This window comes from Pinus tabuliformis, chromosome 1_2 (genome assembly GCF_031772625.1).
Source record: "Pinus tabuliformis cultivar Carrire ecotype Pingquan chromosome 1_2, CPIR1, whole genome shotgun sequence".
In the NCBI taxonomy this organism is placed as follows: domain Eukaryota; kingdom Viridiplantae; phylum Streptophyta; class Pinopsida; order Pinales; family Pinaceae; genus Pinus; species Pinus tabuliformis.
Window position 1 is genome coordinate 631,190,622 of NC_142298.1, and position 11,888 is coordinate 631,202,509.

Sequence of the window (11,888 nt, forward strand, 5' to 3'; positions counted from 1 at the left end):
AGAATTGCAGGAGTAGGATTGTTTCTAAAATTATATCTATAGGCAAGTCAAGGGACTACTATAGAGGATTAGTGCAGGTGCAACCAAATTATCATAATGCAAGGAATTTTTCATAGTGTGATTTGATGCTCATCGGTGACCATGAAGCTGTAAATACTTATCGTTATATTCAGGTACAATTGAGTTGCATTCTAAAGTCTCTAATTTCATTTATTGATAATCCTTCTTGTGTCCTTGTCTCTCTTAATTTAATTATGGTAGGATTGGAATGGGTTAAAAAATAAAGCATATCATTGAGTCAAATAGACACCCACATGTCACTACATATCATTGTGCATACTCTTAGTTTTTGATACAATTAGCAGTGAGCAATATGATGTGTGCACACACAAAAAATCATAGCATGCATGATGAATCCCCCTACAATTCCATTTTTTATGGTGACATTTTATTTGTTTTGTTTATACAGGTCATCTAGCCACATAATGGCCACTATCGAATGTTGAGGTATATGTCATATAAATATTTTATAGTCTAGTTTATTTTATATTCAAATATTCATTGTATTTCATGTCTTATACTCTGCATTGTATCTTCTTTCATTTTCAAGAGAGGAACTCAATATTGATGGTAAGAAGCAACAATTGAAGAAAGAGGAGAACAATAACACTGGAGCGACAAATGCAAAATGAGAGAGACAAGAGAATTTGTCTAGTGATACCCTTAGAGCCAATATCTTGCATAAGAGACACTCATAGAGATTGATGGTCAAGCCTTCAGAGTTGGTGAATTCACTTGTAATGCTTTGGCAACACAGTGATAATGTTTTGAAATGATGAAACAATATTTCATGTGTAAATTGTAGCCCAACCCATATTAATTTGGAAACTCATATTGTAATACTTGATATTTTATATAATAAATTTTATATGGTTGAAATTATTTTTATTTTCACTTGATATTATTTAGTCCTGTAATTAACATATGTAACTTTGTGTTATCATATTAGATAAACATGCACATTGTATGACATTTTCTTAAAATTTAGTCGCAAAAATCATACTGATTAATTTATGGTGATTAATAATAAACACATAAAATCAATCTAAAACTACTAAATTAGTAGTTTATATTAATTAATGATGAACACGCATAAAATGAATATATGACTAAATTAGTTGTTTATAATTATTATGAATGAAATTAAATGGAATGAATAGAAACTACTAAACCATTCGTTTATATAATGAATATGAAAATACCAAAAAAAGATAAATGACTACTTTAAATGATAAAAAAATTATTATTAAACGATGACTAAATTTTGCATATATATGACTATTAGTAGCTAATTTACAACATCTTATAACACGACTAAAATTTGCATATATATGACTATTAGTAGCTAATTTACAGTATCTTATAACACAACCAACGTTTTGGTCATATTTCTTTGGTCATTAAATAGTTTTCTTGAGGATTCATATAGTAATATATTTTGTTATATATTTGGTCATTAATTGCGACAATTAATGGCTAAACCAATGAAAAATTAATAACCAAATTAATGAATAAATATACTACTAGATGGTAAAATTGAGGAAACCAATTAATGACTAAGCTAAAAATGACTAAAAGTTGGTCGCGTTATAAGATACTATAAATTAGCTACTATTGGTCACTGACTGAAAAATGGTCGTTTGTATGAAAATTTTAGTTGTTTTTTTAGTAACTAATTAGTCATTTTGTACTAGTGCTAAGTAGAACTATGCCACAACAAAGTGGGAAGGATTGACAATGGTATATGCACAAAAAAAATTCATACATTACCTATTAGGGTCACACTTCAAAATGTATACAGACCATTGTGTGTTGTGGTATTTAGCCAATAATCCGGTGTTGGGGGGAATAGTATATAGATGGTTTTTTTTTATTTCAAGAGTATGAGTTAAATGTCATTGTAAAACTAGGAAGGCTCAATGCAGAGCCAAACCATTTTTCATGCATTTTGACTAGGGAAGATGTAGGAAACCTTGATGACAATGTACCATACATGCACTTAATTGCAGTAGAGATGGTCAATGATTACTTCGCAGACATTGTTCAGTTTATAATTATAGGAGTAGCCCTAGAAGATTATATAGTCATGTAGAAGAAAGAGCCCATGGTGAAGGCAGCAGATTACCAACTAATAACAATGTGTCTGTACAAGCTTGGCATAGTTGGCATACTTCGATGGTGTGTATTGGAACATGAAAGGTCCTTAATACTGTTAAAAACACATGAAGGATCTGCAGGAGGCCACTATGTGGGGAAGTCTATCGCGCAGAAGATCATCCATGCATGACTTTGGTGACCCACTCTCCATGAGGATGCTAGGGAATTCTACCAAACTGGTGATGTATGTCAGAGGGTTGGAAAGCCCTTTGGGAGGGATGAGATACAATTATTTCCGGAGGTAAAGTGTTTAAAAATGGGAAACATATTCTATTGGACCTATCAACCCTCCCACAAAAAGAGTAGGAGCCAAATACATATTAACTGTGATAGAGTACCTCACCAAATGTGATGAAGAAAAACCAGTTCATGACTGTAATGCAAATCCAACTACATGATTTCTATTTCAAAACATATTTATGATATCTGGATTCCCTAAGATACTGATGATTGATCAAGGTACTCATTTTTTGAATAAGACAATTTCTATCATAACAAAAGAATTTCAGATGTATCACTAGAAGAGTATGCCCTATGATCTACATGTGGATGGAACTATTGAGTCTCTCAATAAAATTTTAGAAAAGAATGAAATTTTTTTCTATGAAAATAGAGATGATTGTGATCACAAGTGCCAACAATTATATGGCCATACAAGACTACCTGTAAGAAATTGATAGGAAATAAACCTTTCAGGTTGGTATATGGAAAATAGGCATTATTTCCTATGGAATTCGTAGTGCCTAGTTTGCACATTGTTGTGGTGATAAACCTAACTAATTCTCCCATGACAGAGTAGATATTTTCAAAACTGTTAGAGTTAGAGGAAGAATGCGCAATCATAGGATTTCAACAGAATGTCCAGAAAGCATGAGAAAAAGTGGCATGATAGGTGCATAAAGCAAAGAAGTTCCAACAAGGATGTTTGGTTTCACTCTACAACAATATATTTCTAAAATATCAAGGGAAATTTCAGATGAATTGGTTGGGTCCCTATATGATCATATGTGTGACATAGATAGTTGTCCAGTTAGTGAAGCTCAATGTGGAACCTACAGAAGAATTTTTAAATGGAAGTTGGCTAAAACTCTACAAGGGTAGTCAACCTACCATGCCATAAGTGGGTCCACACAATAGAGAAACAAAAAAAAATCAAGAGAGTATTTTTCAGATAGATCAGGAAACAAATCATGCACAAGTTCAGTCGGGGAAGCACATCACAGAAATGCATCGAGGTCATAATCAACTATCAAACACCAATAAAATAGGACATGGAAAATAGAAGGAGAATTGGAAAACATCACACTCAATCATGTCAGATCGATATTGTAATCATGACATGCATGAAAAGCCACTTCATTAATGATTAAATGAGTGAAGTATGATGAAAATGATCTATTTAAAGCAACATATCTTACAAGAATGATCACAGATAAGACATCACCTGACCCAAGTACACACACTAAGATAATACGGACCAAAAGAATTAAATGTGACCACATTTGAGATTAGGTTTGATATATTTCCAAATTATGGTGTAGCATGCAAGCAACTTATAAAGTTTAGAGAAGTAGCTGAGCAAGTTCATTATGTCTAAGAGAGATGGAGAGTAGATAATGATTTAGGAAGTTAGGATGATTGAGAAAAAGAGTTACAAAGTTAGAAATAGATGGAAAGTTTGAATGAAAGCTATTTGGAGAGGAGAATTAAAGAATAAGGCCAAAACTAAGATATCAGGAGCATTGGTTGACCTTGCACATTCTGTTGAAAATCTAGTAAAGATACCACGACTAGGAAATGAAGCACAAGGAACATTTTCAAAAGTATATGTACCACATAGGAAGCTAAGCACAATAATAGTTATTAGAGTTTATGGGGACACTACACTTGACATGCAGTGGAGTATCATTATCAAAAAGTAGCATGGATATGGTTAGAGTTGCATTGATTACAACATTCAGAAGGAGTCGACCCTACATGCATTGAGAGGTGGCATGCTGATCTTTGTGGAAAAGACAGGTTTAGAAAGTTGGGGCCAAGGAGGAATGAAATTATACTGGCAGCCTTGAGGGAAAGGATCTGAAGGAAGAAAAGAAACATAAGTAGTAGTGCACCAAATTTTGAGCCGACATAGAGATTGGCAAACAAAATTATTGCAATGATGATAGTAGGATGGAATATTAGAAGTAATGAGTGGCTTGGGATTAGCCAGAAGTGAGTGTTGGGGGGGACTTTGGAGTAGCATTTTGAGGAAATATTTTGGTATCTATGTAGAGGGACATTGAACAAAAGGAAATTTCATAGAAAAATTAGCAAAGGGTCAGCACGCAGAATGCAGGAAAGAAGGAAAAACTTTAGGATATTTTGTGGGTTTTTTCCCATGGTAATAATTATTTCCCATAGTGAAATTAGGTTTTGTAATTTTTGCACCCTAATGTAAATCTATAAATAGATAAAGCAATTATGTACTAGGTAGACGTAAATGGTTGGTTATAGATACTTGATTTTTCTGAGTATGTAGTTGATGTTCTGTTTACATTGTAATAGTTGATCTATTAGGTTTGTGAGCCATGACAATTGGAATGTAATGGAGACTTTACAATATTAATAAATATCTATTTTGAGTATTTTCCGTGTTCGTGCATAATGTGTTGGCTATTTGTTTTTCTATTTATGTTAAATGCGATAAAGTTACTGCGTATAATTGGGGTATACTTAATTCTTCTATTTGGAACACTAAGATATTAGATGGAGGCTAATGAGAAATGTAGAATCTACATATCCTTCCTTAATGCATACTTTTCAGGCTCTTGCAGTCCCTCATAGATGCCTCAGGTGAGACTTCACCTGCTTGTAGGTCATGCCAAAAGGGATGGTGTCCAAAGGGTTTTGTTGGCTATTTCACTCTAAACCTGGGTATGCCCATTGTGTGCACCAACAAGGTTGAATCTTATTAATGGGGGAACATAATTATTTATCATACTAAGCGCTGATGGGCATTTTGGCTTCATAGGTTCTAGATGTTGGCTACAACCACAACAAAAGAAATCAATATTTGTATACCATTAGTCTTTATTGGTGCATGAAGGCTATTCTAGGCAAGGTCTTGTTGGATAGGAATGATGATAAAGATGAAATTCTTCTGGTTTTCAAAAAAGTTGTCCCACAACTCAAGGAAATTAATGCCCAGTTGGTGCATAATGAGGAAGTTTTCTAGCATGGAACAACACCAATACACCCTGCTTTAGATGCTCTACAATCCATTAAGGTTGGTGCCTCTCCTTCCACTTAGTCCTTTTATGCTTAACTTCACTAAGCCATTTTTGGTTTGCAATAGTATGCCTAACAAGGTTGATATACTAAATAAAAGAAAAGTTCTTTTAGCTAGCTCCTATGAAGCATATAGATATTTCCAATATTTCTTGTATGATATTTCTATGTTTTTTAATAGTTTCTATTAGATCTCTGATTAACCTTATGTTTTGTCAGTGGTCTAGTTTCCCATGTGGTAGGTCATTAAAAGATAGTAGCAAATGAATTATCTAATTGGCAATTATTAATAAAAATATTAATTCACCATATAAAAAAGAAATATTTAGTGAATCATAAATATTCTAAAATAATAATATTGCAAACTTCTCCCTATTTTAATGTTGTTATTCAATATGAAAGGTTAAGCATGCGACTAATTCTGAGGAATTTTTTTGTTATTAGTGTGTGGGTGGCCTCCCTTTAGGTGTGATTGAAATAGATCCAATGAAATGCTAGGGATGAAATCAAGTAACCCTAGATTAAAACCAACCAATGAAATAAGAGTTAGAAATAAAATCAATAGAGAGAGAAATTGTTGTAAAGGAAATGATATAATGTTGTAAAGGAAATGATATAGTTTGTAGAGAGTTGGAGGAAACATGTGATCGAAGAAGCCAAAAATATTTAGAAACATATTAGATAGATTTGAGAGATGAATCTGAGTTGTTTTTAAAAGATATCCATAACAATGTGAAAAAATAAAAGTTATTTTAGGAAAGAGAACAACATGGGAGTGTCAAGGAAATCCCAAACTAACTATTGAGTAACATATTTTTTGTATGGATGGTAATCAACCATTAAACATTAGTTCCATAAGAAATCTACATTTATTTTAATCATACTCTTTTCCCATTGGTTATGATTATATTTGAGAGATAGTTATGAAATTAACAAAAAAAAAAAAAAACCATGTAGTATATATAATAACCAAGATAGGAAATATGGAAATCAAGTTTTTATGAAGTGGAAATTTGTGTGCACATTCAAGTAGGCATGAGAGAAATTTTGAATGTGCTTTGGTGCATAATGTGACCAAATGAAATCACCAATCGATTAGAACTATTGATCTAGACAAAATAAAATTGTTTAATTAATCAAAGCAATCTAATATATGTTTAACCATGACTTAAATAGGAAGCTTATGAGCAAATAGGATGGATGTAAATATTTTGTAGAAGGATCTTGGTGAATTTTGTTTCTCGTAGAGTAAGTCAAAAAGAGAGATTCGAGAGGAAAATCCTTACAAACACCTACAAACGTTGAAATAAAGAAAACACTGCTATAATTTCATAGCTAGATTAATATTCCTACTAATTAATGCATATGAAAATAAAAAATACATGGCATCAATTTTTAAATCTTTATGGGGTGCAAGAGATTGAATACTTTATATCAATATCAATTAAAAATATTAAATAAAAATAAATAAAATATTTCATGGAGTGAGCGATGTAAATGACATTTAAGATTTTTCTTTCGAGGTTATATCATTCTTAAAATTATTTTTTAAATAATTTTGGATAGAACTGAGAAACAATTACCCTCGTATTATGGCCAAGTGAGGAAAAAAATAATAGCATAAGAATTCATTAAAGACCATTGAAGACCATTGAAAGGAATAAAGTAAGTAGAATTACTAACTTAGGAAACCTAGCCATATAAGCTTTCATGATTTGAACCAATGAAAAAAAAGGGCCTTAATTCTTAAACTTTCATGGATTAAGAAATGGAAATAAAGGGAGTTTTATGTCAAATAGTCATCCATGCTTTTATTTACTTGGGTATGGCCATGTACACTTTCATAGAATGAAGAAAAGCTAGTATAGGTTTGGTTGATCAACCTACATTCTAAAGTGACCATGAAATAAAACAAGTCGCAAAATTTTATATGTTTTTAATGTAATAGGAACCATGATGATCCGAAAGAAATTCCTATATAGATTTGCATTTGCACCTTTGAAAATGTGTGTCATTCTCCATTAAGGGAAAATTAAAAGTTGAAATTGATTTCCATTATTATTTTACTTTTCAATTATGTTAAATATACATTGTAATGTTTTTTATAAACAATTTAAATTTTAATAAATGAAATTAATATAATAACATTAAAAACCTATTAAAAGCATTTTTTACTAATTAAATTATTCAACTTAAAAACCCATGATAAAAATGATTTAATAAATAAAAATTTAAAAAAAATCCCCAAAAAATACAAAATAATGATGTAGACCAAAAAATAGCAAACTCACTTAAAGTTCTAACAACCTCACTTAAAGTTCTAACTATTGGAAATGGAAAAAAACACTCATATATCTAGATCCACATAATGGTAAATCGAGAAAAACGTACACTGATCAAAACCATTATGAGAAAGGAAAAATTATGCCATTCATTAACATTGAAGGTATAACCATAAAAGCATTACACGTATAAGAAAAATATGCTTATAATTTAAGCTAAACACATATTTATATATTATAATTACAATTTAATTAATATCACAGTCTTGTTATTTTTTCATCATAAGTTTAACACATTCCACAATCAACGAAATTCAACTCAATACCTATTAAATAAGTGTACGGAAGGTGATATGTTAAGTGTACTAAAGGTGATGTTGAAATGTTATTCCATTTTTTTGTTTGTGGTTATTTGTACCTTTATTTTACCAAAATGTTTTATCTTTGTTCGAGTTGTTTGTGTGTAGTCTTAGTTTTGAGTTGAGAGACTTAATTTATTTTTTATTTTGAAATAAATATGTGATTCTAGCTGGTTTAAAATTTGTTTTAAATAAAAAATATTAACTATAATTGAAATATAATTAAATATATATATATATATATTTAGTAAAATTTAATTAAAAGTATTATAAAATATTAATAATTTTATTTTTATTGTGTTAATCTGACTATTTTTAATATTATCATTTAATATAGAGAAGATATAGTAAAAATATTTCACATTAAAAATTAAAAATAAAATAATTTTTTTTATTATTAACCTTATAAATATTTCAGTAATAGACTTAGATAATTTTCATATATTTTTTCAGCGCGAAAAAAGCTATATATATTTGTATTATGTTAATGAAAGAAGATTGTAAATTTTCATATATATATATATATATATATATCCTAGAAAGAAGTAATGATTAAAAGTAAAATAATCTAGATTCTCTTGGAGAAGTGTAAGCGATTCAAATTTCCTAAATAAAATATTTCACTATACAAGGTTAAAATAATCTATATTGACATGTTAAAAAAATTTTGACACGGGTTTTGAACCAGCTAGTATGTTTCATCATCATAAACAGATGAAAATGCAGATCATGACACACGCCTAAATAAAAGACGATGTAAAAACCAAAAAATCATATAACACCTTAATATTTTTATAAAATTAATTGAACTAACTAAATTAAACATTATATTAACTTAAAAAAATACTTAATTTAATTAATTAAACTAATTTAAATTAGTTTTTACGGACTCAATTAAACATGTTAAACTAATTTAATAAAAATACTATAATATTTAATTTAGTCGGTAAAAGCTAATTTAAGTGGATAAAACTAACATTAATACGACTCACCAAATCCAAAAAAATAATATTTATCCAATAAATAAAATGTAGTGTACATGTTCATCGACCATGACCTTTAGTTCGTGAGGTCTCGACCCACACTTTGTCATGTTCTTGTAAGCAACTGGACTATTCTTTTCCGAAAAGATTAACTATCCGGGTGGCTAACACAAAATAAGGCATATATGTGTGTGTGGGGATGGTTGATTGCATTACCAATGTACTTTCGAAGCTGCCATCAATCTAATTTTTCATATTTCATATATATATATATGACTGTCATAGATTTAATTTTATATAAAGAGATTAAGGGAATGTATTTTTTTAAATATGTTAGCAGTTTTAAGATTTAGAGATATTTGAGGGGAAGTGAAAGTTTTTTTAGATCCCTAGTTATTAATTTTAAGCGGTCTATTTTTTTATAAGTAGTTAATTTTTTATTTTTTTATAAATAGTTAATTTTAAATAGTGTGATTTTCTTTGAATAATAATAAGTAAATTTTATTTTTTGGTTCTTGTAAAAAAAAGCTTGAATACATTTTTATAGACTGAAATAAGAGAAATTCCTTGATAATACAGACTATAAGAGAACAGTGTAGTGCAAAAAAATGTTTCAAAGCTTATTATACCAATAAATACCAGAAAAAGAAAAGAGGTATATGTGCAATATACCTGTGAAAAAACAAAACTTTTTTTAATCTAAATAGGAAAAAACCCTTTTTGAGAGCGTCATCTGCCAACTAAGAGATAACTCCAATACTAATTTAATGAAATAACTTTTAGCAATATTTAAACCTTACCTATTTGGAATCGACAATGTGCAGCCATTAAAATCAAAAGTTGGCGCACAAAAAGATGGTTCATTAGGGAAGCGGCTCCATCTTTTTCTTGCAGATAGGCGCCCCGGAAGAAGCCGCCATTTCCTGGCCTTTCACTTTTTACCGTGAGGATTTCTCTATATCCTTTAGACTCTTGGCATTTTGAAGCGTGTGCCCAGATGTCATCATCACCATTCGCCAGCTATAGTGTGCAAGCAAGTTGACAAGTTGCGGGAAGACAGGTATCACTGTTCATGAATCATTAATGTTCGGCTTGCGCTCGTTTTGGGAGTAATGGTGGTAGAATTGGAATTGTGGCAGGCGTTAAATTTAACACCCGTATTTTGCTTTTTTACAGGTAAAATATTTTCTACTTTCAAATTTCCACGTCATGTGTAATTTGATAATAATTTCATATTTAAAAATGAAAAGTTAAAAAAAAATTATATTATGAATAGTGATTCATTAACATTATTAATATTTAATTTAATAATCCACCCGTATTGTATGATGGACATATTTAAAAATGAAAAGTTAAAAAAAAAAATTATATTGTGAATAGTGATTCATTAACATTATTAATATCTAATTTAATAATCCACCCGTATCGCAATTTCCCAAGTGACCACTATCCGGATTCCGGACTAAGTCATAAATATCAATTTCTAATTTTCAACAGGTAAATGGTATGGTATTATTGGTAATTAATTCCAGCTACCCACTGCCGAGTTATGTTACTAATTTATGGTGATTCGTTTGCAAGTTGCAACTTCCAATTCGTGTCAAATTCCAATCAACAGCAATCTGTAAGTTATTCATTGTTGAATGTGGTGACTCTGGTGAGGAGCAGGGCATAAGAAAAACTCTGCAAAGTCTGGAACTTCGAATGCTACAAAACCAGAACTCAGCCGACCAAGTAACCAGTAAGTGATAGCCTATTAGCCATAGATAGTGTTTCACACTACTTATATTTGAGAGATGCTCTGCTCTATTCGTTTTTCTATGCATGCTTGTTGGATATCTGTATTCATTTTTCTATGCATGCTAGCTGGATATCTCTCTGAGGCAGTAGTGTTTTGTTTTTTAATTTTTAATAAATTGAATTTTTCTCTATCTTTACTTGGCTTTGTGTATTTTGATTGGTGGAAGTTTCAGTCCTCATCTGTGAAAGCTACTCTTTTAAGGGCAGCAGAAGCTCATGTATGTTTCCCTTGTTTTTCAGGCCTTCTTTGCAATTTGCTATCATTAGGCTTAAATCTTGTGCCTTGTGGCAAAGTCTTTCTTTAAGAAACCCAAGTTCCTTATCAAATATTTTGACTGCATCATAAATCTCTTGAGGATTCCTTTTGTTCCCATTAATCCACGAAGATCTTCACACAGTGGTTGGTTAGCTTCGATCTTTAAGTGGAAGGGGTCTATGCTCTTCTATAAGTTAGGTTTTGGGGGTTCTGCTTCAACTGATCTTATCTGACTGCAGGGAAATCCTTTCTCAGAAGACTGCCTAGCTGAATTTTTGCACATCTCTCTCTGGTTGTACATTTATCCTGCTTGCACTGCATTGAGAGATGTGCACTGCTGAGTTGAGATCAATATGAACTCTTTTTTTTTGTACTTCATTTCTTTTGGTTGCCAGTGAAGCTTCTCTAGGACTCCCAAATTCCTCTTTCAACAAACCTTGGATGCTTCTTTGGCTAACTTGTCAGCAATCTTATACATTTCCCAAGAGTTTGCTTCTTCTTTATATTCTTGATTGTCTTAAATTATCTGAGAGGCCTCTTGGAAGAAGGTTGTGGAGTCAAGGGTCCCTTGGTGTGCCCTTGCCTTTAGCACCTTTATCAGAAGTATTAAGCCTCCAAATATTTATGATTTCTCAATTCTTAGAAGACTTATTCTTCTTGGCCATAAATATGGGCAGACACTTTTGTGACATGAATTGAAGTGCATCTAAATGCTACTTTT